Here is a 26,295-nt window from a genome sequence, read left to right as displayed (position 1 = left end):
GTGCCCCCTTCACTTTCTGCTACACAGTATGTGTCCCCCTACCTCCTCCAGTGTTAGCTGATCTCCCATAAAGAGTAAATGAGAAAATGCTGTGCATAGAAATACAGAAATGCCGGTATTCATGGGTGGGATCCTGTTGGTCCCCTCGAAAGCAGGAAGTTTTTAATAAATATGGTAAAGCCTTACAATAAAATGTAGTCTAAGCGATGAAATGCAGTATTACTTAAACCTAATTAAGAGGCTTGCAAAGCAAACAGAGCCCACATTTTTTTTCTTTTTTCACTGATTTTGGTTGAGAAGCAGAAAAGAGCCATGCTGAGGGCTTCTGATTGAGGATGAAAGATATAAAATGTGTTTGGTGTTTTGTTTTTTTTCTCAACAGTTCCCAAGAGCTGTGATTCCCAGACTGTCTGGGTGTTGCACCCCGGTTCCTGACGCACACACCCCCAAGCCTGGGTCTGTTTTTTCACAAGAAGGAGAGTTTGGTGGAGATTTATCCAGCAGCGGTAATAGGGTTTGTGGCCCTTCATAACGGTAAGTCACCGCGTAGAGCACTGGCTGGGATGTCGCTTGTGAAGAAGCTACCAGAGAATGTTTCTTTTCTTTTCTTTTCTTTTCTTTTTTTTTTTTTTTTCCTGTGAGCAGGGCTGTGAAATGGACAGGGTGCATTCACTAAATATGGAGTTCGGTGACCTCTGTCCCCTGTGATCTTCCGGTCCCAGTATGGTTCTCTGCCCTCCTACTTGGCCGCTGAGTAAACTTGAACAAGTCACTTATGATCTCTGAACTCCTACGTTTGATTAAACAAACAAACATAGGAAAAGGCTTTGTAAATAGGAGAGGGCATAAAATACAAGTGCGTCACTATTTTTTTTTTTTATTGCTTTTTTGCCATTATACCATTCTGTGGTGTAGTGAGGAGCCTTTTATCCCATGGTGACTTGGGAGCCTAGAGCATGCAGTACCGTGTTTCAGTACTCAGTACTCATCTTCACAGTGCTGAGACCCGGAGACATTCTCCACCTGCCTCCCTCCCAGGAACAGTGTCCTTGCTCTCTTGACCTTAGATAAGGGGAGTTAGAGGTCAAAGGAAATAGCCACCCGTATTATTTATGGCAAGTGTTGTGTACTTAGATGCCTGGTGACACTTAGCCCACACATTGAGCTTTGTCAAAGAGTTGTTACCCACATCATGGCATTTCTCCTCCTGAGACAGGTCCTCTGAAGGAGTCACTTAAAGGAAGCTAAAACATCACTGTCCATTGCGTTTATTCTGCCTCGAGCGAGGGCTTGACAGATGGAGGGAATTGGGAGTTTTTAATGGTTTCTAACTACTTTTGCAGCACATGTGAGCAGCTCTATCATGATAAGGTGGATATGGCTGTCTTAAAAATGAATGATGAATGTTCTAGTTCTCTGGTATGAACCTCTAGTGAACTCAACCCTGTTTAGATGCTCCTTCATGTGAGTGAACAAAACAGGCACAGGGCCCTGCCCTCATGGAGCTAATGTCCAAGAAAGAGGGAGCCGTCACAGATGATGCGAGAAGGCCTGTGGTACAGGATGTTAGGATCTAGTGAGGATGTGGGGAATGGGGAGAATGGAGGAGAGTGAGGGGCAGTGAGTGTTGGGGAGCTGGCCCAAACTGCAGAGTCACATTGTGAGAAGTTCTAATTGAGGCAAGTCTGGAAGTCAGGGTTTGCCCTGGGCTTGTTCTGGGCAGAGGAAGCAGCAAGACCAAGGTCAGGAGGAAAAGAACGTAGCTTGAGGCATAGCCAGGAGCCAGTGTGCTGAAACAGGGTGAATGGGTGGAAGGTAATGGGAAGTAAATGTAGAGATACAGTGTCAGGTCCAAAAAAAAAAAAGAAAAAAGAAAAGAAAAGAAAAAGAAATAGGCTTCCATGGTTTAGATACCATTTTCTACCTCTGTGAAAGGATATCTGAGACTAGGTAATTTATAAAGAACACACTTATTTGGCTTGTGGATCTGGAGGCTGCAAAGTCTAGGCACATGCCACTGGCATCCGGTGAGAGCCTTGGTGTTGTGCCATACCACGGAAGAAGGAGAAGGTCAACAGTATAAGACTAAGGAGCAAGAGAGGGCCAAACTCAAGCCCACTCACTCCAGCAACATCTGTCCATCCTCAAAGGCACAGCCCTCATCACCAGGGAGGCAGGGAGGTCCCCACATACTATTCCATTAAAAAACTAAGCTTCTAACACATGAACTATGGGGCAAGTGTTCAAAAATAGCCAAATAATAAGAGTTGCTGTGTGTTTCTTGTCAATGTGACCTATTCTAAGGGTGTTTCCTTTACAGTTAAAATACACACACACACACACACACACACACACACACACACAATAAATAAATAAGTAAATAAATAAATAAACATACTAGTTTTCTGGGGCTTCTGTAACAAAATACGAATACCAGGTGGCTGAAAACAACAGAACTTCACCATTTCACAGTTCTGTAGCCGTATCAAGCCAGCCTCCAGTTAGGGCCTGTTCCCTGCCAGATTCCCAGTGTGGGGCTGGCTTCCTTCTCTCTTCCTTCCTGTCTGTGGTGTTCTTGACAATCTTTGGTAGTCCTCGGCTTGCAGCTGCCTCATTTCAGTTTCTGTGCAGGTCTTCACATAGCATCCCTGTTGTATGTGTCTTCAAAGGCCTTTCCCCTTTCTTACAAGGACACGGGATATTGCATTAATGACCCACCCTTCTCAACAGCAAAGTCTTCCTAACTGGTTCCCTAAGCAGCAACCCTGTTTTCAAATAAGGCTTTTCTGAGGTATGGGTTGGAGAGTCAATCCCTCGACTTATCTTTAGGTGAGGGTGACACAGTTCAATCCATCACAGCCACCTTCTGTGGAACATTCCCATCCGCACTGTACATGCAGAGGTACCATCTCAGGACACTCAAATGCTCACTAATGGTCAGAGTCAGTGATTGAGAGAGCCAGACCAGTGTGGATTCCACCTTGCCACCCATGTGCCCTTGCTAACAGGTCAGAGCTGACGGGGACTTGCCCTGCCTGGAACAGGAGTTACACAAACACAACCTTGCAGTCCGTCTGTATTGTTCAACTCCGAGATATCTCACGTTGGCTCTCCCTCCTCACCCAGATCTCTCTCCCTATTTTGCATTTCACCTCATAGCGTGACATACACAGAGGACAGATGCTTTTTCTCCTTTTTGGGACTTCTCCCAGGAAAATAACACTACAATTTCTGTAGTGTGTAGAACATTTAGTGACAGGAACACATTTTTTTTTCCTCATGTAACATAGGAAAAAATTACACACATATACACACACCACACTCTCTGAGTCACTTGGCTTAATACACTGGAACTAAGGAATTCTGAAGCATTGAATACGTTCTGTTTTTCGGTATATTTAAATGCCTCTTAGATATGAAGCTTGTCTTAGAGATTTGTGAGTGCGAGGAGTTATTTGTTAGGCACAGTCTCGAGAGCAGTAACTGTAAAAGGAAGCTACACCCACATGGAACGGAGCACTTTCCGTGCCTGGGAGGACATGGGGTTAAAAATGGTGTCCCAGCCTAAGGTAGTCACATCAGAGGAGTGTCTAAATCTCAGTCGAGGTTGACAGGATTGTCGCTGTTTTCAATCGGAGAAGAAAAACAAAGCCTTGAGAGGAAGAAAACCTCGAGAGGTCAAACCAGAAAGATTAGGAATTACCAAGATGATAAGGGCAGGGAGGCTGCGCAGGGGATGACGGGTGAGGGCAGGGAGGCTGCGCAGGGGATGACGGGTGAGGGCAGGAGGCTGCAAGGGGATGACGGGTGAGGACAGGAGGCTGCAAGGGGATGACGGGTGAGGACAGGAGGCTGCAAGGGGATGGTGGTGAGCACGGGAGGCTGCAAGGGGATGACGGGTGAGGACAGGAGGCTGCAAGGGGATGGTGGTGAGCACGGGAGGCTGTAAGGGGATGACTGGTGAGCACAGGAGGCTGCGCAGGGGATGACGGGTGAGGGCAGGGAGGCTGCGCAGGGGATGATGGTGAGCACAGGAGGCTGCAAGGGGATGACTGGGGAGCACAGGAGGCTGCAAGGGGATGACTGGGGAGCACAGGAGGCTGCAAGGGGATGACTGGGAATCATAGGAGGCTGCAAGGGGATGATGGTGAGCACAGGAGGCTGCAAGGGGATGATGGTGAGCACAGGAGGCTGCAAGGGGATGACTGGGGAGCACAGGAGGCTGCAAGGGGATGACTGGGGAGCACAGGAGGCTGCAAGGGGATGACTGGGGAGCACAGGAGGCTGCAAGGGGATGACTGGGGAGCACAGGAGGCTGCAAGGGGATGACTGGGGAGTACAGGAGGCTGTAAGGGGATGACTGGGGAGCACAGGAGGCTGCAAGGGGATGACTGGGGAACACAGGAGGCTGCAAGGGGATGATGGTGAGCACAGGAGGCTGTGAGGGAATGACTGGGGAACACAGGAGGCTGCAAGGGGATGATGGTGAGCACAGGAGGCTGTGAGGGGATGATGGTGAGCACAGGAGGCTGCAAGGGGATGACTGGTGAGCACAGGAGGCTGCAAGGGGATGATGGTAAGCACAAGTAGGTCTGACTGCCCATGACTTTGGCTAAGTGGTATGTGTAGAAAGAGAAGATCCAGGGAAGATTGGCAGCCCACCTCCCTTCCCCAGGTTTGCTGTTTCCGGTGACTGCCTAGCAGTTTCCTTTCGGACCCCCTTCCTCCTCATCAGCAATCTGCTTTAATCCCCGTAAGCTGTGGTGCTTTGCCTCCCACTTAGTGCCAGCCGCTGTGGAGGTGTGTGCTGAAGCGTGCGTTTTCCCCAGTACCAGCGTCTAAATGAACAACACTGTCTTCTTCCCGGGGTCCTCCTGTTCCCTGACAGCATGCATTTGCTCTGATCCTGAAAGCATGTGGAAATTACAAGGTCTCCCAAATCTTCTATTGAATGAAAATGGCCTGTCTTCATGGTCTGATGTCATCACCACCACAGAGCCCTGCTCCCTACAGCCCGACTGGCTGGTGACCAGAGGCGAGTAACCACGGGCCTGACATGGTAGGGTTGTACTGTTGTGTTGTAGTTTGGGACAGTGCTAGGGTTCAAACCCAGGACCTAGTGTGTCCCAGGCTAGCACTGCACACTGAGCTGCCCTACCAGCCCTTCAGCGACTTTGATGATGTCGTTGTCCCTGGGGAACTGCTGGTAGATAGCCACTGCTCCTGAGACGGTCCCTGCTGATTAAGAATCAGAGTCAGGGCTGGGGAGATGGTTCAGAGGGCAAAATGCCTGCTGGGCCACCTGTAATACCAGAGCTGAGCTGTAAGCCGGGGTCAGAGGCAAGGGGTTCCCAGGGGCTTCCTGATGAGTGCCAGGTTCAGTGAGTGTCCCCCTTTCAAAGAATAAGGTGGAACCTGAAGAGGAAGATCCATGAATTGGGCCTCTGCCCTATCCTACACACAGAGAGACAGATATATACTCATACAAACACACATACATACATACTTTCAACACAACCATATACATATACACAGTCCTTCAGATACACACACACATACACAGATCTACACAACACACAATACACATATACACAGACCTACACAAACACACACATGCACATATACACAGACCTACACAAACACACACACATACACACACACACACACACACACACACACACACACACACACACACACACACACATTAGCGAATAAACCAGGAGCCATTTGTTTCCATTGTCTACTATAAGCTTCTGGCAAGTCCCATGCAGACTCAATTGTCCCATCATCGCAATGGGAATAAAGGCTTACCCTTATTTCCCGGTAATTTCATTTTGTTGAGAAACTATGAATACTTTAGTACACTTTTAGATATTCAGATAAGATTCACATAACATAAAACTAACTATTCAATTTATTTTTCTTTCCAAGATTAACCATTTTAAGCTGGATGCAATGGTACAAGTCTGTCATACCAGCTAATTGAGAAGTTGAGGCAGGAGAATCACAAATTCAAGGCCAACCTTGATGATTTAGTGAGACCCTGTCTCAAAAAAAAAAAAAAAAAAGGAAAGGAAAGGAAAGGAAAGGAAAAAAATGGGTATCATGGGGGTAGGAATGGCAGAATGCTTGTCTAGCATGTGTGAGGCTCTGGGTCCAGTCCCCAGTACCATAGCGCAATGGTAAATAATCCATTTAAAAGTATTCCAAAGTGAAGAAATTCAATATATTTAGAACATTCACCGGTCACAAATTTATTACCTCCGACCCATTCCAAAACATCTTCATTTCCTCCAATGAAACTCTGTACCCATTAGTCACCCCCTCCGTCCCCTGCCTCCTGGTAACCATCAACCTCCTTTGCATCTCTATGTCTTACTGTTCTAGACTTTTCATATAAATGGAGTGGAACAGCATGTGACCTGTTGTGGCATGTAAAAAAACTTGTAATTACAAATCATTTTTCAATAATCGCATCCTTACTCGGGAGCGCTAACATGCTGTCAGAGTTCCAGTAGTTTCTAACTGAATTCTCCAAGAAAACCACCTCAGGGGCGCGAGCATCCCTGCTGCTGCTTTATGACACAGACTGTACTTTAGGATGAAATTGCTTCATCTGCAAAGACGTGAGAAGTCAGCTTTACCTTGTTTCACCTCTGCCATATGGCCCAATCCCCTCAGCCACCTGCCCCCCCAACCCCTGACTTACGCCATTGTCCTCGCTGTTTGAACCCCGTTATATCCCATCATGCAGCTGAACCTGTAATTGATATTTTGGCTGAGGATCTAGAGATTAGATTGCTAGCCTAAGCGACAAAGCCGTGTCTCTCCCGAGGGTGTTAGGTGATACCAGCTGCTGGGGATGAAAATTTGAGGCATACTTCACTGTCATCTCCTGGGGACCTCCTTAGGACAACAGTCCCTGCTGGGGAAGGGATCTGGGATGCAGACTGTGAAGCCTTGAAATGTGAGTCCCCTCTCCATCTGCCTGGCGTAACCTGAGACAGTGGCACAGGTAGAGAAGTGGGAAACGGTGGCAAACAGGATTCTGCAGGACCGAAATTCTCATTAAATCCTTTCGTAGTAGCAAAAAGAGGCCATGTTCTAAGACTGCAGAGCCCAAGAATTGGGTTGAGTGGTGCTGGTGGCTTAGTCAGTGAAGGCCACCTGTACATCTTCTAAGACCTCCTGGCACGCTAGCATCATTAACAAAAACCCTGGGACCACAGTTACATCCAGGCTCGTGCTGGCTTATCTCCACCAGAGGTGAATATCATGTCCTGTATTGTGCAAGAGATAGGACTGAATCACCTGCTTCCAACTCCAAAAAGTTACTTCCAAGAGCCTCATAATTCCACTGCAGAGCACCGGGATTGTATTGACCACAAAGTTCAGTGGTGGGCTTGCAAGGGGGCAGTTCTGTGGCTCCTCTCCTCTCTCCCTCCTTCCTGCCTGCTGCTTATGCACCAGACATGGTGCTCAGGGCTAAGGATGTGAAATGAGACCCTGCTGTCTAGGGGTTCATGTCACGCCCTCCTCTGAACCATCTGTCTGCTGCTGCTTGTCTGCTTCCGCAGAGGCCTGGAAGGATTCATGTACTTGTCTGTCCTTACAGGAGGAGGCAGCTTGAATGCCGAGGGTCCCGCCTACCTCCGAGCTTTTGAATGTAGCTTTAGCAAATGCCAAGGGCATTGCCATGTGAACCGAACTTCACCGAACTGAACTCGGATATGTAAACAGATAACAGGATAAAGTGTGGCTAGTGATATTTGAGAGCGTTTTGCACAGAATACCGGGAGCATTAAAGGCAAAGTAAACGCCCAGAACGGGGAGAAGAGGGGCCTCCCAGGGGTGCCATCCGAGCCCTCTGGAAAGAGGAGAAGGTGTTTGCAAGACAAACAAGGGGGACCCACGATCACCAGAGGTCACACCATAGGAACCTTCTTGGGAGGGGACCTCCGGACACTCCCAGTCCTTGCTTGCTCCTCTAGGGTAACGTGAGAAGCCAACTGCTGGATTGGCCCGCAACATTGGCATAAGCCTGGGTACAGTGTTAAGAGCCTAAAACCCAGGGAGAAAAATACGCTGAGTTCCCCACCTCTAAAATGCCATTTTAATCTTTTTCTTTCTTCCTTCCTTTCTTTCTTCCTTTCTTTCTTTCTTTCTTTCTTTCTTTCTTTCTTTCTTTCTTTCTTTTTTTTGCTTTTTTTTATTATTATATTTGTGTTTAATCTTTTTCTTATTAAAAGAAGCAAAAGTTCATTTCTTTCCTACCCTAGCTCCAACTGGCAAGCGTTCACATCCCAGGGTCCTTTCAGCATTTGGGCAAACATGCCAAATGCCTCCCACGGAAAAGGCAGGGCTCTGCGCTCCAGGCTTACAAAGGACAAATAGCGGTAGAGTTTTGCTCCTAAGGAGACCAAAATGGACGCTGCACACAAAAAGCAAAAAGTCGGCAGGGAGTGGGGCCTCCACTACCATTTCCTATCAAAGCAAAAACCTCATTTATATGCACAGCCTCAGAACTGGTGTTAAGTCCTTTGAAATAAGTGAGTTTAATTCTGAAGTTCAGAGGTCCAGGGAACAATGAAGAAGGCTGTACTTCTCTAGAAAGACAAAAGCCCCGAAAGTCCTGGGCACAAGCCTCACCAAGTCCTTGCCATGCTGAAAAACAGCCCCAGAGGAATATGGAGACAGAACATAGGTTTCACATTCAGGATTTGATGACATGTGCTTTTATTGATGTGTAATTTGGGTTTTTATTGTAAATGTCAGCACTCTACTAGAACCCCAGATCATAATTTTGATCATCTGACAAATAGGGACCAGTTTTACCAGGACCCTACACACTGCTGCACCTGGGAACACTGCTGCAGTGACTTGAATGTGCCTGTCATAGAGACGGCTGCTCACCTGGGCTCCATCCCCTCTGTCCCTTTTGCTCAACAGCTCAGCTGTCCTAAAACATGTTTGTCAATGATGGGTCTTCTGACCTCTCCCCTTCCGGAAGTGATTCTTTCCTATAGACTCCCACAGCAGTTCATGTGAACGTCTATCTGCACCCCGTCATAAACAGAGCTTCTGCTCCACCTGGCTTGTGACTGTTGTTTTTTTTTGTTTTTTTTTGTTTTTTAAAAAAAAAAAAAAAAAAAAAAGTCCTCTCTCCAGACGGTGGTGGCACACGCCTTTAATCCCAGTACTATGAAGGCAGAAGCAAGTGGATCTCTGTGAGTTTCCAGGCTAGACTGAACTACAGAGCAAGTTCCAGGACAGGCTCCAAAGCTACACAGAGAAACCCTGTTTTGAAAAAGAAAAAAAAAAAAAAGTCATCTCTTCTACTAGAAGATCATCTCCTTGAACCTGTGGCATTTTCCTTGAGGTCTTTGTTACATCCTGTTCCACCATAATCCCAGTATTCATCACATTGCTGGGCCCTGCTGGATACTCAGAAATAAGTGAATGACTTCAGTGGATGGGATTTTAAATATAGGTAAACATAAGCAAGAACGTCTGCATCGCCCAACACCATCACAGATAGTGGAACTGCTTAACCTAGTTTCCCTGAAGTAGGTTCCTCAGCTTTGTCAGCCTGACAGGATTTAGGGTCCCCCTGAGACTGAGCGCACCTCTTTTGGTATCTGTGAGGGTGTTTTTAGAGAGCGCTGACTGTGTGGGAAGACCGAGAATTTGGGGGCGGCATGCTGTGGGCTGGGTACCTGGATGAATTAAAAGGGGAGGAGGAAGGACATTTAGAGGTGGTGTCCCCTCCTCTTGCTCCTTGCCCACATGACTGCCCCACTGCACCATGCCCTCTTTGCTTCTGTCAAGGAGTATGTACCCAAGGCTAGAGTAACTGAAGAAAGATTTTATTTTTTTTTTTTTCTTTAAATGCCTTTGGGGAATTCTGATGTAAACAGATTGCAGCAGGGATCCTTTATTTTAACACTTTCACAAATTACAGATATTCTGGAGATCTGGTAAATCAGAGGTTCCCAAAAGGACTTATCCACAGAAACATCAGTAATTTTGCTGAGAACATACATTAGTTTCTTATTGTAACACAGTCTTACAAACATCATAGCTGAGAATACACTGTAGCTCTAAAGCCACGAGTCAGCAGGACTGCTTGTAGCTGAGAATACACTGTAGCTCTCGACAACCATGTCTAATTATTAATGTTATAATGTCTCATTAGAAGCCTAATCCTTCTGGATGCTGCAGGGGAGAATCGCCTGCTCTTGTCCAGCTTGTAGAGGCTGCCTGCCTTCCTTGGCTTGTGGCACCTTCCTCTCCCTTCAAAGCCAGCAATGTTACATCTCCCACTGCGGACCTGTATAGCCCTCATCCCTGCTCCTGTGATTTTTCACCCCCTTGGCTCCCTCTTAAAAAAACCCTTGTGATCTTATTGGCTAGTCTTCCAGTCTCAGCATTGCTCACAGTGTCCTATCCGCTGAGCCTCCTTTGCCTTGTGTAATAGTAGTCACAGGTTCTAGGGACAGGTGTTGTTCAGCACCATGGCCAGCCCACAGGGGAATTTCTTAAGGGAGTGCCACAGACACCGTTTATGATGGCATTCCTCAGGGGAAATGCACTCTCAGTTGGGAAACAAAACAGAGCCACATCTGTGCTACACAACAGAGGATAAACAGTGGAAGCTTTGTCTAGTAACGGTGCCGACGGTGGCAATAAAGATCCCTAAAAGGGACTAGAGAGACGTCTCAGTGGTTAAGAGTGCTTGCTGATCTTGCAGATAGCATCCAGCTTCTGTTCCAAGCACCCATATCAATCAACTCACAAGCATCTGTTAGCTCCAGTTCTAGGGGATCTGACGCCCTCTTCTGGCCTCCATGGGCACTACATGCATACACATATACATAAAACAGTTTTTAAATCTCTAAAATAAAGATTACTGAAGGTCTCTTTTATCAAAGGTTTTCAAGACATCTAACCTACATAAATATGAGCCTACTGTACACTGAAATAAAGCAAAAATATCATTTTATAGTATGCTTATATTTATTTTCATTTAAAAAAAAAAAGTGTATTTACTGGGAATTTTAAATCTGGCCACTGCCCGGAAGGTTCCAGCAGCATCTATCCAGTACTGTAGTCACTAAGCAGAGTGTGATACAAATGTTAAATAGGGAGATAGTAGGGCCTGCAAGACAGCTAAGGAAGAAGAGGCCTTTGATGCCAAGCCCAAATACTTGAGTTCAGTCACCAGAACTCACATGGTGGAAGGAGAGAACTGATTCACACGAGTAGGTCACTGACATACACATGCGCCCTATGGCATGCCAAGGTGTGTGCACACACACATGCAATGAATAATTTTTCAAAGATAGTAAATGAAGAAATTGACTGAAGACGAGCGTGACGTGGGGAAATGAAATGAGAGCGGGGGAAAAAGAAATCAATCAAGGAAGGGAAAGAGAATGGAAGTCTAGCAAATATTATGGTTTAGTAGGGAAAATATAGACGTGACTCTATGAAGGGAAGACTCAATAACCCAAGGAAAGGTCTGATTCCATACGAGGAGAATGAAAAGATTTCTACTGCTGTGATAAAACGCCATGATCAATTCGTCTTATAGAAGGGAGGTTCATTTGGACTTCTGGGTCCAGAGGGAGAGGCTGTCCATCACCATCGTGGCGGGAAAGGGTAGCAGCAGACAGGCGTGGTGACTGAAACAGCGAGCTGGGAGCTCACAAATTAAAGCTACAAGTGGGAAGCAGAAAGAACACACTAAAATCCCGAGGCCCACACCCAGTGACGACGTACTTCCTCCAGCAAGGCCACACCTCCTAAGCCTATACCAACAGTACCATCAACTGGGGACCACGTGTCCAAACATCTGGGTCTGCCGGGACGTTCTCACATGGCGTTAAATGGGAGTGGGAATAATATTAGTCACCCTTCCTCCCCATGACAGATATAGCACAAGACTGTGAGTTCTACCAGGGAGGGGACAGGGTGAGATCAATCTTGGGGACTCCCGCTTAGCATGCAGTTGGACACACTGCCACAATGTTTGCTCAGTACGAGTAAGGGCAGTACAGAGTCACCCTCTCTGCGAATCACAGCATGGATTTGTCTGAAGGTAAGTGCTCAGAGGAAGGTTGTATAGGGAGGAAATACTGAGGAGTCGAGTGTGAGGCAGAATGCAGAGGTTTTCAGTGGACGCATCTCGAGATTTTCTTCACTCACTTTGTTCATTTACAAGATAATAAATGTAAATATAATAGAAATGTAAATGTTCATTTACAATATAAATTCACTACAATATTAAAAAATTCCCCCAAAAAATGTACAGTATAGGTAAGGAAGAACACACATGTATTGAGATTCAGATATTAAGTTATGGGAATCATTCCTGGATTTAATTATGGATCTCTCCTTGGGTGTCCAGTGTCTCATATATATATGTTCTTAGATATTATATTATATATAGTCAAGTTTGTGTATACTAAATAAATGATGCTTATAGGTCACTTCATTTTATTTAGAAAATTAGGGAAAGGAGTTTCTATTTTCTTCTAATCTTCCAGCATGGGAGTGTCTTCTATTCTGCTTCTACTGAGACTATAAAGCTGGTAAAAGAAAGACATGGCTTATGCCTCTTCCCTCCTCCTCCTCCTCCTCCTCCTCCTCCTCCTCCTCCTCCTCCTCCTCTTCTTCCTGTTCTTCCTGTTCATCCTCCTCCTTCCTCCCTCCATCCCTCCCTCTCTCTTCCCTGCTTCTCCCTACCCTCTCTCCTTTTCTCTCCCTGCTTCCTTCCTTTCTTTGAAACGGGGTCTCATCCTGCAGTCTTATCTACACTTCACTGTGTAGTCTAGGCCAGCCTGGAATTCTGGGCAAACCCTCCTGCCTTCTGACTCCTAATTCCAGGATTGCTTATATGAACCTCTATGCCTAGCTGATGGCTCTGTCATGCTCTCCTTTCTTGTGTTTGACACAGTGCACTTCATAGACACTCAGGAAGTAGTTGATAGATTGAATTAAATGAGGAAAAATAAACAGTCTATCAATGTGAGCATTGCAGGAATCAGTGGGAGCTGGCATAAAATAATTAGAAACATAGTCTCATGTACAGCGATGTTAGATCCCATCTCCACAGACATTCAAGACAGAAGCACAGGCTGTGTTTGAAGGGTATAATGGCAATAGACTCTACAAAAGAAAATATGTAATTGATTTCAGACCAATCCAACAGAGGTCATTTGTAAGTCAATCTGGAGTAAATTATATCCCAAAGCAATATTGTATTATGGGGTATTTAACTACGTAAAGATGTGTTAGCATTTGTTTATGATGTGGAATTATTATTTAACTGTGTAAACGTGTGTTGCATTTGTTTAAGCTGCATTTGTTTAATTATGGAAAGATGTGTTGCATGTGTTTAGCCTTGCCTGCCTAAGGCACCTGATTGGTCTAATGAAGAGCTGAATGACCAATAGCTGAGCAGGAGAGGGATGGGCGGGACTGGCGGGCAGAGAGAATAAATAGGAGGGAAGAGGGAGACAATGAGAAAGAAGAGAATGAGGAGAAAGAGAGGGACACAGAAGCCAGGCCAGACAGACAGACAGAGAGACGGGGGGGGGGGGGAGTCAGATATACAGGAAGAATTGAAGGTAAAAAGCCTTGAGACAAAATGCAGATAAAGAGAGATTAAAATAAGAGCTAAGATAAGGCAAGCATTCTTATGAATGCTTCTTATGCTAATAATAAGTCTCCATGTCATGATTTGGGAGCTGGTTGGTGGCCCCAAAAGAAAAAGTCTGGTCAAATATTGGGCCAGTCATGTCTGTATGAGCAATAGCAAAGAAAAAGTCATGAAGTTATAAAGTACCCAGTGTTTCAATGGATTTTTTTTAAGGCAAGGTCTTACTATGTAGTCGGCTGACCTAGAACTAACTATGTAGTCTAGGCTGGACTCAGACACAGATCTGCCCACCACTGCTTCCCCAAGGCTGGAATTGCAGGCCTGTGCCACCCACCCAGCCCACTGATAAGATTTTGAAGGTTACAGAGTACAAATACAAGTTAACATTGAATAAGGAACAGTTAATACCACAGCATGTTCAAAGGCCAGCAGAATAAAAGTAAAACCAATGTGTTGTGTTCTTTGTGTTTGAATCTTGTGTTAAAATGGTAACCTCCAGGGTGGTGGTGGTAACTGGTAAGACCTCTGGGAGGTGATTGAGTTGTGAGGGCAGAGCCCTCACAAATGGAAGAAATGAAGAAATGTCCTTATAAATGATGTTCCCAGAGAACAAGCTTACCCTTTCAACTACGTGAGGACATAGCTAGAAGACATCACTAGCAAACCAGAAAGGGCCCAACCCGGGACACCACATCTACTATCCCTCATTGTTCTTGGGCTCCTGTCCTCCAAAGCTGAAGGATGACCCTGTGTTTTTAGCCTCCGGTCTGGGATATTTCACTACAGCAGCCTGAGTGGCTTGAGACCCAGGAGAAGTAGTAACAGTGCTGATGGTGAACTGACCTTGATGGTAGTTAATCCCTGGAGTTGATCTGGCCCATTCCACATGGAGAGACTACATTTATGCAGGGACTGTGTGTATTATCATAGCAATACATTCAGTAGAATTTAGAGAAGCAGGAAGTAGTAATAAATGTGTTTTAAGGGAAGAGACTTCCTTTTTTTTAGAATTATGTATTTATTATGTATACAGTATTCTGTCAGTATGCATGTCTGCACACCAGAAGAGGGCATCAGGTCTCATTAGAGATGGTTGTGAGCCACCCTGTGGTTGCTGGGGATTGAACTCAAGTCCTCTGGAAGAGCAGCTAGTGCTCTTAACCTCTGAGCCATCTCTCCTGCTTTTTGTTTTGTTTTGTTTTGTTTGTTTTTCGAGACAGGGTTTCTCTGTGTAGCTTTGCGCCTTTCCTGGAACTCACTTGGTAGACCAGGCTGGCCTCAAACTCACAGAGATCCACCTGGCTCTGCCTCCCGAGTTCTGGGATTACAGGCGTGTGCCACCACCGCCCAGCTGTCTCCGGCCTTTTTTTGAGATAGGGTTTCTCTGTGTAACAGTACTGGCTGTCCTGGAACTCACTTTATAGATCAGGTTGGCCTTGAACTCACAGAGACCACCTGCCTCTGCTTTAATCCCAAGTGTTGGGATTAAAGGCATGTCCCAACACCACCCAATGAGACTTCTTTTTTAAAAAATAAATTTCCCTGGGCTGGAGAGGTGACTCAGAGGTTAAGAGCACTGAATGCTCTTCCAGAAGGTCCTGAGTTCAATTCCCAGCACCCACATGGTGGCTCACAACCATCTGCAATGAGATCTGGCACCCTTTTCTGTATACTTAATAAATAAAATAAATCTTTAAAAATAAATAAATAAATAAATTTCCCCTTTTATTTTTATTTTATGTGTATGGTGTTTTACTTGTATGTATGTCTGTACACCACATGAGTGCAGTGCCAGAGAAGGCCAGATTTCCTGGGACTAGCATTCCAGATGTCTGTGAGCCCCCCTGTGGATGCTGGGAACTGAACTACCCTCTGCTGGGAGAGCAGCCAGTGCTCTTAACCACTGAGCCATCTCTCCAGCTCTGGAAGAAACTTTCTTGGTGTAATTAATGTTCATCAAAAGTATTGAAAATGTCTTTGGTTGAATGTTTTCTGTTGAGAGAGAGAGAGAGGAGAGACAAATCACTTAAAAGAAATTAGACCTGAGACAAGTCAAGAAAAAAGTATTTTGAGCTTAAAGAAACCACTTTACACTTTTATGTTCAAGTAAAAGGGACATTCATACATGCAGCATGCTTAATACAACTACTGCTGGGAAACACAGGAGACTGAAGATGTGAGAGAGAGCCCCAGCATGGCTGTAAATATGTAAGGAAGAGATTTACAACTGTCTCACAGAAAGCTATGATAGGAAACAGCTCATCACAGCTGCGGGCATTCCAAAGGTTAACAGGTCAAAGTTTACAGTAATGAAAAGCATACTCCAAACACGAGGCCAGTAACAAAAAAAGGCAAGGTATAAGAGCGATTCTTTAAAATATGGCCTTATGATGCTGAGATGATCCATGTACTTTGTAAACACAAGATGTTTATTTAGGTCACACTTTTGGAAATTCAAGGGCTAGGTGCTGGCTCCCTGGCTGTGCTACATCATGATGGATAGAATCGTGGCTGGAACATGTATGAGAGGGAGTGATCACATGATGAGAAGGAGAACCAGAGAGCAAAGTGGGACCAGGCTTGTTCTTTTATAATAACTCACTTTCTGGAGAACAAGCAGGGGGCTCATTAGAGCTACCATATACAATCCTTCCCCAAGGCAGTGCCCAGTGACCTAATCACTTCCCACTGGGTTCTGCCTCTCTGAGGTCTGGTCATCTGTCAACACCACCACATTGAAGATCAAGCTTCCAAAACATGACCCTTTGGGGATATACTCTGTGGTGTGGCTGACCTTCGTTATCAACTTGACTGGTCTAGAACCACATAGAAGAGACACACACAGAATGTGTGTGTGTGTGTGTGTGTGTGTGTGTGTGTGTGTGTGTGTGTGTGTAAGTAAGGCCAATTCTAGAGAGAATTAACTGAGGAGGAGACCCACCCTGAATGTGGATGATAGCATCTCCTGAGCTAGGGGCCCAGGCAGATAAAATGGGGAAGAAGAGGAAGTCAGGTTCTTTGATTCCCAATCCGCAGAGAGATGATGCCTCATGGCCAACTCCAGCCACCTCAGACCAAGCTACTCCAGATTGTTCTGCCATCCCTGACAATGATGGACCAGATTTTTTTAAAGTCTGGGCCAAAATAAATCATTTTTCCCTTATGTTGCCTCAGTCAGATTTTGTCATAATAAGAAGAAAAGTAACTAAGGTACAGTCAAACCACAGTTTTGACTTTAGAGATTTAAAGGTTTCAAAAATTATATTTGTCAGGAATTTTTTTCTTAATAAACAATATCCATAAAAATGATTATCTGCAAAGAATTTTTGAGTAACTGGGGAAAATAATGTAGGAAATATTGAAAATGCTATTACATATTATCCTATTTTATAAACCTGTTCACTTACCCCCAAGAAATACTATAAGAACAAAAAGGTGTGTGTTTGGATATTGGAGATCTTTTTAATGCTCTTTATTTTAGATTAAATTTTCAGGTTAGCATACAAAGTCATGGATTTCCCCAAGGCATCTTCATGCTTATGTAGCTTTCCACGTTCCCATCCCCCACATGCCTGCCTCCTTCCTGCTGGCTCCCTTTCTTTCCCCATTCAGGTCCCTGCTTCTGCTTTTCTATTACATGTACATACATCCATGCACACACTACATATACATATGTGATTTCATTTCTAGATTCTGCAGTAAGAGAAACCATGCAGTATTTGCCTGAGCCAGGCTTGTTTTGCTTAGTGTGATGTCTCCCAGCTACATCATTTTCCTGCATTTTGAAACAGAATAGTTGAAACACTAGATGCTTGGACAGTGATGAGATACAGTTTTCTCACTCCTGGTTTTAGAGGTTAAGTCGTTTGACTCAACATCAACATTGACTCAGCCGCTAATAAAAGGGAAAGTGTCCCTGCATAAATCCTGCCTGTCCTTTTCAGGTCTGACGAACCCAGTAAATTTCTTCCTTGGGACAGGGGTCAACAATGTGACAGGGTCTATAATTCACTGGGTGTGTTCATTGTGTTGACTGTGGCAAGCCATAAGAGCATCAGTGTTTGATCACGGTCTTACCTTGTTTCCTCCTCTCCCGTTCTGTTGCGTTTATGTGCGTCAGTGTGCCGAAAGGTAATGACTAGGCGTCCCTGAGCGGCAGAACCGATGGATGCTGTGAGTGGGAGGCAACCCACTCCTCATGTCCGTAAGCATTGTGCTCACATGTTTGCATGCTGTACTCTTTTATTTCAGTAACATTTAAAAGCCATGGCCTCGGAGGAAATTAAACTAACAAAGACTGTCCACAGCGAGGCTCTGAGCACTCAAGTCTCAGGTACGGTACAAAGTGGCTGCTCTGAGTTGCCAGTTAAAGAGACAGTCACTGTCTTCTCCCCTGTTGTTCTCTGTGTACAAAAATACCTGGATTTACTTCCGGATCACCTGTATAGGAACCTCTCTGGTCTTCGGTAGAGCACCCAGACGTAAACAAAGCTGTGTCGGGCAGCTCAGTAGATGCCAGTCACCGTCCTCGATGAACCCCTGGCAGACTTCTTGGGTGTTCACTTGGCACTTAGTGACTGTCCTTGCATTTAATCCCATCATGCTGGATTATCTCATTTCCCATCCTACAGGTACAAGAGGCAATGAAATTAGAAAGTCTACGCAGTTACGAGAGGCAGACTCACAAGCCTAATAAGAAATGAGAGTTGAGGGCTGGAGAGATGGCTCAGAGGTTAAGAGCACTGGCTATTTTTCCAGAGGTCCTGAGTTCAATTCCCAGCAACCACATGGTGGCTCACAGCCATCTACAATGAGATCTGGTGCCCTCTTCTGGCTGCCGGGTACAGCAGGCTGCAGAACACTGTATAAATAATAAATAAATATTTTTAAAAAAGAAAGAAATGAGAGTTGAAATAGGAAAGAGGCAAAAAATGCGTTTATCAGTGCCATGGCAGAAGGGTCGCCAAGAAGGCTGTGTATTTCAGTTTCTCCTCAGGACACCCCTTTACTGTATCTAAGCTCCACAGTGTTAGCTCTGAGACATGAAGTATTTTAGTTAAGGGATAATCTAATATGGAGAAATGCCCACTCAGCATGCTGTGGTTTGGTTGTGTCTTTGTTTTTAAGACAGGGTGTTACTGTGTAACCCAGACTACAACTTGCTGTCTGCCTACTTATGTCTCCCCAGTGGTGGGATCATGGGCATGCACTACCATGCCAGGCGAATGTTTTGATACAGCTAAGGATAATGTTTAGTTAGCCTCGTCATGCATCAATACCAGATAAATTGAAATTACCCCAATATTTTGCAAGGAACAGGCCCTATATCTGTTTTCATTAGATGTGCTTAGAGCAGTTTGGCTATAAACTCTGATTTCAATACTTATTTTTGCCTGTGATAATCCTCACCGGGACAGTGAGTGGACTGGCCCCACCTTTCTTGGGATGGAAAGGAGATGAGATCAACGGGGCATTCCTGCTGCTTGGTTCTCCAAGGTGGTGCCCCTTTGCCTCACTTTCCACTTTCTACAGCTCGGTTTGTCTTTTCAAAAAAGTAAGAAATGGCTTATCTGGATGCCACACACACTTCTGTTCAGGGTGACAGAACTCAGAATTGGGATGAGGACAGCCAGGAGAGGCAGTCTGCATTATGCAGAGACTGGGTGTTTCTTCCTCCCCACCTCTCATCCCCACCTGGTGATACACACCATCCCGCAGGGGTAACTTCATCGAGTGTTTGGGAAAGTCATGAGCCGCCCCCCCCACCCCGCCCCGTAGTTTTCTGTGGCTTAGACCATGAAATTTACCCCATCCCTTGAGAGAGGACAAAGCTTGTTAGCTTGCCTCATTTCCTTCTTGTGTAGGATGATTTTTAAATGGATTTTGTTTTTCTTGGTTATGTGACTCTCCTACACGTTTCTTATATTCTCTCATCAGAAATCACAAGCTCTACCAGGCTGCGTGATCTACCAGGCTATAAGTGTGTGTCATCTGGGGGCATAAAAGAAGGGCCTCCCCCAGGCAGCTCTCGTGTAAACCCCTAAGAATCCAGATCTCATTTTGGGGGTCAAAGTATCTGTATAACACAGTTATTATCTGAGCTACTCAGGAGGCTGAGTTCGGAGGCTCCCTTGAACCTGGAGGCCAGCCTAGGAAAGAGTGAGTGAGGTCCCATCTAAGATAAAAACTAAGATGTGGCTCTAAAGCTTATGCTGTGGTTCCTTTTAGACACAAGAAACTGTTCGGCCCACACCCGTGAACTTCAAAAACAAAGAGGAGAGGGCTTTGATGTTAGACAGTAGCTCTGGAGGTTAGCTAGAGAAGTGCCAGATTGGGGGTGATCTGGCTCCGCCCTCCCACAGATGTGTCTGCCCACCTGTTCCTCAGAGGGGGAAGCCATAGTATCTGGAAATAAAGTGGGAAATGGCAGGTCTGCCTCACACTGCGTAGTACCTGTGGAGAAGCGGAGGAAGAAAACTCTTTATTTGTGATGGTATTTTTATTATTATTACTAAGTTCTAAGTACTATATGTTATAAATACTATTCTTTCTTATAAACATGGCCATGTGCCCTTAGTGTCCACAGAGTGGAAAAAGAAAATCAGTCCCTTCCTCCATGATGATTTGTTTTCAAAACAAAATGACTAAGAGTTTCGTTCCTTTGAAGGACAAAGGCCAAGGACAGAATTCTGTCTTAGGAGACCAGAGTGAGCCCTTCACAGCGGCGCTTGTGTTGGTGGCCTCGCAGGATTAAGGACCTAGGACAGGCAGTTACAATTACTTAGCTTTCTGCTCAAGTATATCTCTGCTTTTCATCGGTCAGGTGGACACCCAGACTGTAGTTTATGAGTTACTCCTGGGCGTCTGTGTGGGTGGACTCCCATCAAAAACAAACAAAATGGCAACAGAAATTGTTTTCTTCCATGGCCTTCTAAACAGAGAGGGCATGCCTCTGAAAGTGAATTTAAACTTCTTTTTAGACCCCAACCTGGAATCGTGTGTCTCTCCATCCATCAGACCACCATATCATAAGACAACTTCTTTTGTTCCCGTGTATTATTTGTTAATAAAAATGGATTTATTTCTACTTGCTTTTAAAGTGTAGAAACTTAACACATTCAGAAGTCTCTCTCCCACCCCCAATGGGTTACAGTACAGTGACGTCACTTTTATCTTGGCGGTCATGTGATCCTTTTGTGATATCCTAAATTATGGTTCTGTTGCACGGGCTCTCCTTTATACGTGGCTTAGCATCAGAAAGAATGTTTATATAGCTGAAGAGGACTTTGAACTTCTGAGCTTCCTGAAGCCACCCTAGGAGGGCTGGGTTTACAGGCATGTACCACCACACCCGATTTTATGTGGTGCTGAACGTCAAACCCAGGACTTCATGCAGCTAAGCAAGCACTCCTGGAACTCAACTGCATGCCCAGCTTCTCAAACAGAGTTCTAATGGAAGAGTCAGCCCCAGAGAGCCGTTGTCCATATATGTTGGTGATAAATGCAGTTAATTTATTGTCTGTGGCTCTTTAATTAACTCACAACTTACTGTTTTTCCATAAAAAGAATTCAACACAATGAAACCATTCATCACCAGCCCAGAGCCCAGCATGTGAGAGACAGTAGCCAGGATGGAATAGATGTCCGTTTCATTATTCTCTGCCCCACATGGCACTCTGTCCTGCATTGCAGTCACTTCTGATGGGCACACTGGGAGCTTGACTGTCTACACAAGGGTATGCATGTAAGCTGTCCCAGTATAAAAGTCACCCAGCCGTTGTCAAATGTCCTGACATCTCACTTCACTGACACTCTGGAGGAGTCATTTTAACTGTGTGTTCATTGACCATTATGGCCCAAAAGAAGGGTCGGAATAGTCTTACCATGCCACAGCTTTTGTATTGTTTACTAACTCCCAGAGTTTCCTACATAAGATCAGTGAAAAATTAATGAGAAGTGCAGCATATTATAAGTAGATTTCATATTTTGAAACGATTTTAATTCTCAAAAACACTAGCCAGAAGGGTAGGGGACCTCCTATATATAGCATATGTATTAGAAGTAGTGGGCTAATTATTAAATTTTACTTTAAAAAGAAAACCCTTCATGAGTCAAGCAAATTACAGATGCACACCTGTGACCCAAGCTATTTGGGAAGCTGAGGCATGAGGGTCACTTGAGCCTGGGAGTTTGGGGCCCTCCTGGGCAATAGAATGAGACCTTGTCTCTTAAAACAAAACACAACAAAACGGTGCAAAGAATTTTTTCAAAATTAAAGAAGGAAGAAAGAAAGGGAAAGAAGATAGCTTTGTTGAGACATAACACACACACACGTACCATAAATTAAGTGTTTTTTAGTTTACTCAAAGTTGAACAAATATTGCTGTTTAAATTTTGTTTGTTGTTTTTCAAGACAGGGTTTCCCTGTGTAGTTTTGGCGCCTGTCCTGGATCTCACTCTGTAGACAGGCTGGCCTCGAACTCTCAGAGATCTGCCTGGTTCTGCCTCCCAAGTGCTGGGATTAAAGGCGTGTGCCACCACCACCTGGCTAACTATTGTTTTTAAATAGTGAAATTAAGATAACATTAGTTTGAAGAAAGGGCTCACAATGCACCATTCAAACCAAACTCTTGCCAATTTTAATGCATTTTATTTTAGCTCTTTAAAAAAATCCAGGTATTTTTATGTGAACTAGTGAATGTCTTGTGTGTATTTATTTTTTTAATTTCTTGTGAGTGCAGATGGTTCTGTCTCTTTAAGGCTGCTCACAGTGTGCTGAGGTGTGCTGTGGTTCTCGATGCTGTATGTACACATGAAATTATTTAAGGGATGAAAATAACTTCATGGCTGCAGCTGCAGTGTGTGGTGCTTTCCAGTGAACCATCTCTTTGCCATAGAATTTCTGAGGGTCCTTGGAATCTTGAATCTGGTGAATGATGTGGTTGATAGACATCTCTTATGCCTGTATGCAAAGGTGTAAAAATAGAGCAAAAACTAATAAAACTCATATGGCTTTAAATGAAGGGCTGGCATAGTGAAGCAATGATTTGCACTTGAACATACAGGGGCATGGAGTAGTGAGGGTATACCAGTGGACAACCAGACAAAGAGGGTTAATGGACAAACAGACAATGAATATGGACACCTTTACAGAAGAACTAAGTATGTAAGAGAGAGAGAAAGAGGGCACTCTCTGGAGATACCAATGAAAACATTTCTTTTTCAAGAATTTCATAAGGAACAATTTAAAAGATGACAGTGATAAATGCCATTTAAGAATTTGGAAATGTGGAAACTCACACACTGTAAGTATAACCGATGAAACTTTGTAAAGGCTAACTGGGTAGTATTTATTGAATTAACATTTCTATCCTCTTTAATGAATACATTAAGAGATTTATAAAAGTAGTAATTTATAAAAAAAAAAAACAAAACATATGTACAGCACAATGCTGGCATGCATACCTGAAGTCCTAGCTGCTTGGAGACTGGAGTTGGCATTTTTTGGGGGGCCACTAACAGAGACTTATTACTAATTATGAAAGCCCGGCCTTAGCTTAGGCTTGTCCCACTAGCTCTTTTAACTTAATTTAGCCTGTTTTTATTCATCTACCTTTTGCTTTGGGGGTTTTACTTTTCCTTCACTCTGTATGTCCTACTTTCCTGCTTCCCCATGTCTGTCTGTCTGGCCCCTGGTGTCTCCCTGGCGTCTCTCTTTCTTTCTCCCCTAAGCCTAAACTCTTCCTCCTAATTACTCTTCCTGCCAGTACCTCCTCCCTCACTATTGGCTGTTCAGCTTTTTATTAGACCAATCAGGTGCCTTAGGCAGGCAAGGTGAAACAGCAGCACATCTTTACATAGTTAAACAAATGCAACATCTCTGCATAGTTAAACAAACATTCTGCAATAGGAGGCTGAGGCAGGGGGAATGCTTGATCCTAGGAGTTAGAGACCACTCTGAAAAATAGTTAGATTCTGTCTCAATTAAATAGGATGCCATATTGGCAATAGCAAGAAACTGGAAATTTTTTTCAGTGATGGGAAGGTTGACTAATTAAGTTCTGATTTAGACAGACAGAAGGATGTGTATGTCTGCTGCCCAGAGCCCTAGTGTATGACACATTTTATGCAAAAACAAGGAGACATGGCAATTCACATCTATTTATTAAAAAAATACATATAGATTGGACTATTTGGGGATATGTCATGTGGTATTCGAGGATATTTTACTTCTTGAAAGTTTTTTAAATTGAATTAAGTGATTTTTTTTTACTTGTTTTCTTTAAGCTACAATTATTAAAAATTAAATGGCATACTTAAGGCTTTTGAGGATGAAAGATTATAACAATTTGAGCAAACTGTTAACATGTTTATAAATAGTAGTAGTTAAGGAACTTACTTAATGACTAGGTAAAAATAATTCCTGTTTAATTTATCAGTTTGTCTATTTAATAAGCCATTTGTGTGGGAAAGGATAGTTCTAAAATATCTAGAAAAAAATTAAAGTTAAATATTTTGATATAATTTTTATTTTTCTAATTGTAGAAGTAATGAGGTGCCAGTATAAACCTCCTCTCTCTGTCTCTCTCTGTCTCTCTCTCTCTCTCTCTCTCTCTCTCTCTCTCTCTCTCTTTTCCTTTGAAACAAGTTCTTCCTGGGTAGACCAGACTGGGCTCCAATTCATCCTGCCTGAGCCTCCTCAGTGGTGGGATTATGGGCATGCACCACCATACCTGTTCTTATGATAGTGAAAATTATCTACAACTCAGTCACTTAGAGGGTTCAGTCATTAAGCCTTGAAGTTTCACTTATGATATTAATTTGAAATTTGATCTCATCTTCACTGAGAGTATGCACCATCCTGCTCTCTTGCCTAATTTCTGAATTAGTTGGGGGATAGAGACCTTAAAGAAGTCTCCTAAGGGTCCCTACACAAAATTAGCTTTGTTACTACTTTATATTATAATTATATATTTTCTTTCTTTCTTTCTTTTTTTTTTTTCAGTGCTGAGGATTGAACCCAGGTCCTTGTGTGTGTTAGGCAATACGTCTGCCACTAAGCTATATATGCAGCCCTTAAGAACTTTTAGTTATTAAGAGTCCTTTTCATACTTTGGTGGTGGTGGGGGGGGTGTCACACACCACTGTACAGAGTGGAAGTCCCAGGACAGCTTCTGGGATGGTGTGCGTCTGTGGAATCAGTTGTCAGACTTGGTGGCAAGTGCCCTTCTCTCCTCAGCCATCTCACTAGTCCCGTAAGAACTGTTTTTAGGGCCTTCAAGTCTTCATGTACAACTTGTTTAACAACTGTACACCGTAAGACAAATTGCTAAGTGGTCTTATTAATTAAAAAACCCGGAGCTAGATATTGGGGTGAAAACCCAGAGATCGGAGGAATAGGCAAGCCACACCTGCCCAACTCCTCAGCTTCCAAAGAGACCTACTTCCTGTATACCCACGCCTATACGCCTTTCTGTTCGGCCATCTCACTTCCTCTCTCTGCCCAGCTACATCATTTCCTGTCTGTCTGTACAGACCTCCTGACTTCTGTGGTTAGTGCTGGGATGAAAGGTGAGTGCCACCACACCTGGCTCTGTTCCCAATGTGGCCTTGAACTCACAGAGATCCACAGGGATCTCTGCCTCCCGAATGCTAGGATTAAAGGTGTGTGCTACCATTGCCTGACTTCCATGTTTAATTCAGTGGCTGGCTTTTTCCTCTGATCCTCAGATAAGCTTTATTGGAGTGCACAAAGAAAATATCGCCACAGTAAACTTTCGGCAGCCTTGAGAACAATTTTTTGTACTTGAGTGGGAAAATATAGTTTGACCAAATCTTAACTTTTTAACATACATATATGCACATATCAACATTCACATATACCAAGAGGAAATACAAGATTAAATTAATAATAATAATAATAATAATACAACCTTACCTTCTGATAATTTCCTAGAACTTTGTTTGTGTTACTTTAAATTTCTAACTGCAATCCCTAACAAGCCATTTATCTCAAACAGTGGGAGATTTTGCCAATTTGAAGAGAAGGTAAGTAATTGGCAAACTTGATAAGCAGGCAGAAAAATGCTTGAACACCAGTCTGTGGTGAAATATGAGTTAAAGTAAGAAATGTAGAGTGCAAAGTGGACATCATTTCTGGATTATGATGGCAAAGACTAAAACTGCAGGTTCAATAGCCAGCCAGACCCAAGAACATGACTAATAGCCCCCCTTCTGTAAAGGCTAGCATGCAAGGTAGATAATATTGCACTTACGTCAAAGATTGAAGCCTACCACTTCTAGGACAATAAATAATACTTCGGACTTGAGTATGAAGCTTGCCAGCTGGGACTGTACTCAATACAACTCCAACATTTAATGAGAGGACAGAAATGCTAAGGGCTGCAAAGAGGAAACAGGAGGGTACACAGGCATGCCAGTCAAACCCTGAAACTTCACATTATTCAAAGAGGGAGCAGAGGAGTCCGTGGTGGAGCCAGGAGCCAGGGAATTGCTTCTCATGTCTCCTTCCTTCTTTCTGATGCTAGCAGCCATGGTGGAGGAGGAGAGATGCCTCTTTCTCTTAGCATTCCCTCCACCCCAGCCTTGAGACCGTCTCCTGGTGCTCCAGG

At 44.2% G+C, this 26,295-nt stretch overlaps 1 protein-coding gene across 1 annotated transcript in view; it reads left to right on the top strand.

Annotated features, from left to right (window-relative positions):
• Positions 1-26,295, top strand: part of Cracd (capping protein inhibiting regulator of actin dynamics) — a 231,613-nt gene that overhangs the window by 102,988 nt on the left and 102,330 nt on the right. The window contains 1 exon segment of the mRNA XM_036200554.1: positions 383-534. The gene's annotated coding sequence lies outside the window, so the exon portion shown is untranslated.

This window comes from Onychomys torridus, chromosome 10 (genome assembly GCF_903995425.1).
Source record: "Onychomys torridus chromosome 10, mOncTor1.1, whole genome shotgun sequence".
NCBI classification, from domain to species: Eukaryota; Metazoa; Chordata; class Mammalia; order Rodentia; family Cricetidae; genus Onychomys; species Onychomys torridus.
Note: the sequence above shows the minus strand (reverse complement) of the source record. Positions and strands in the feature narration are given on the sequence as shown.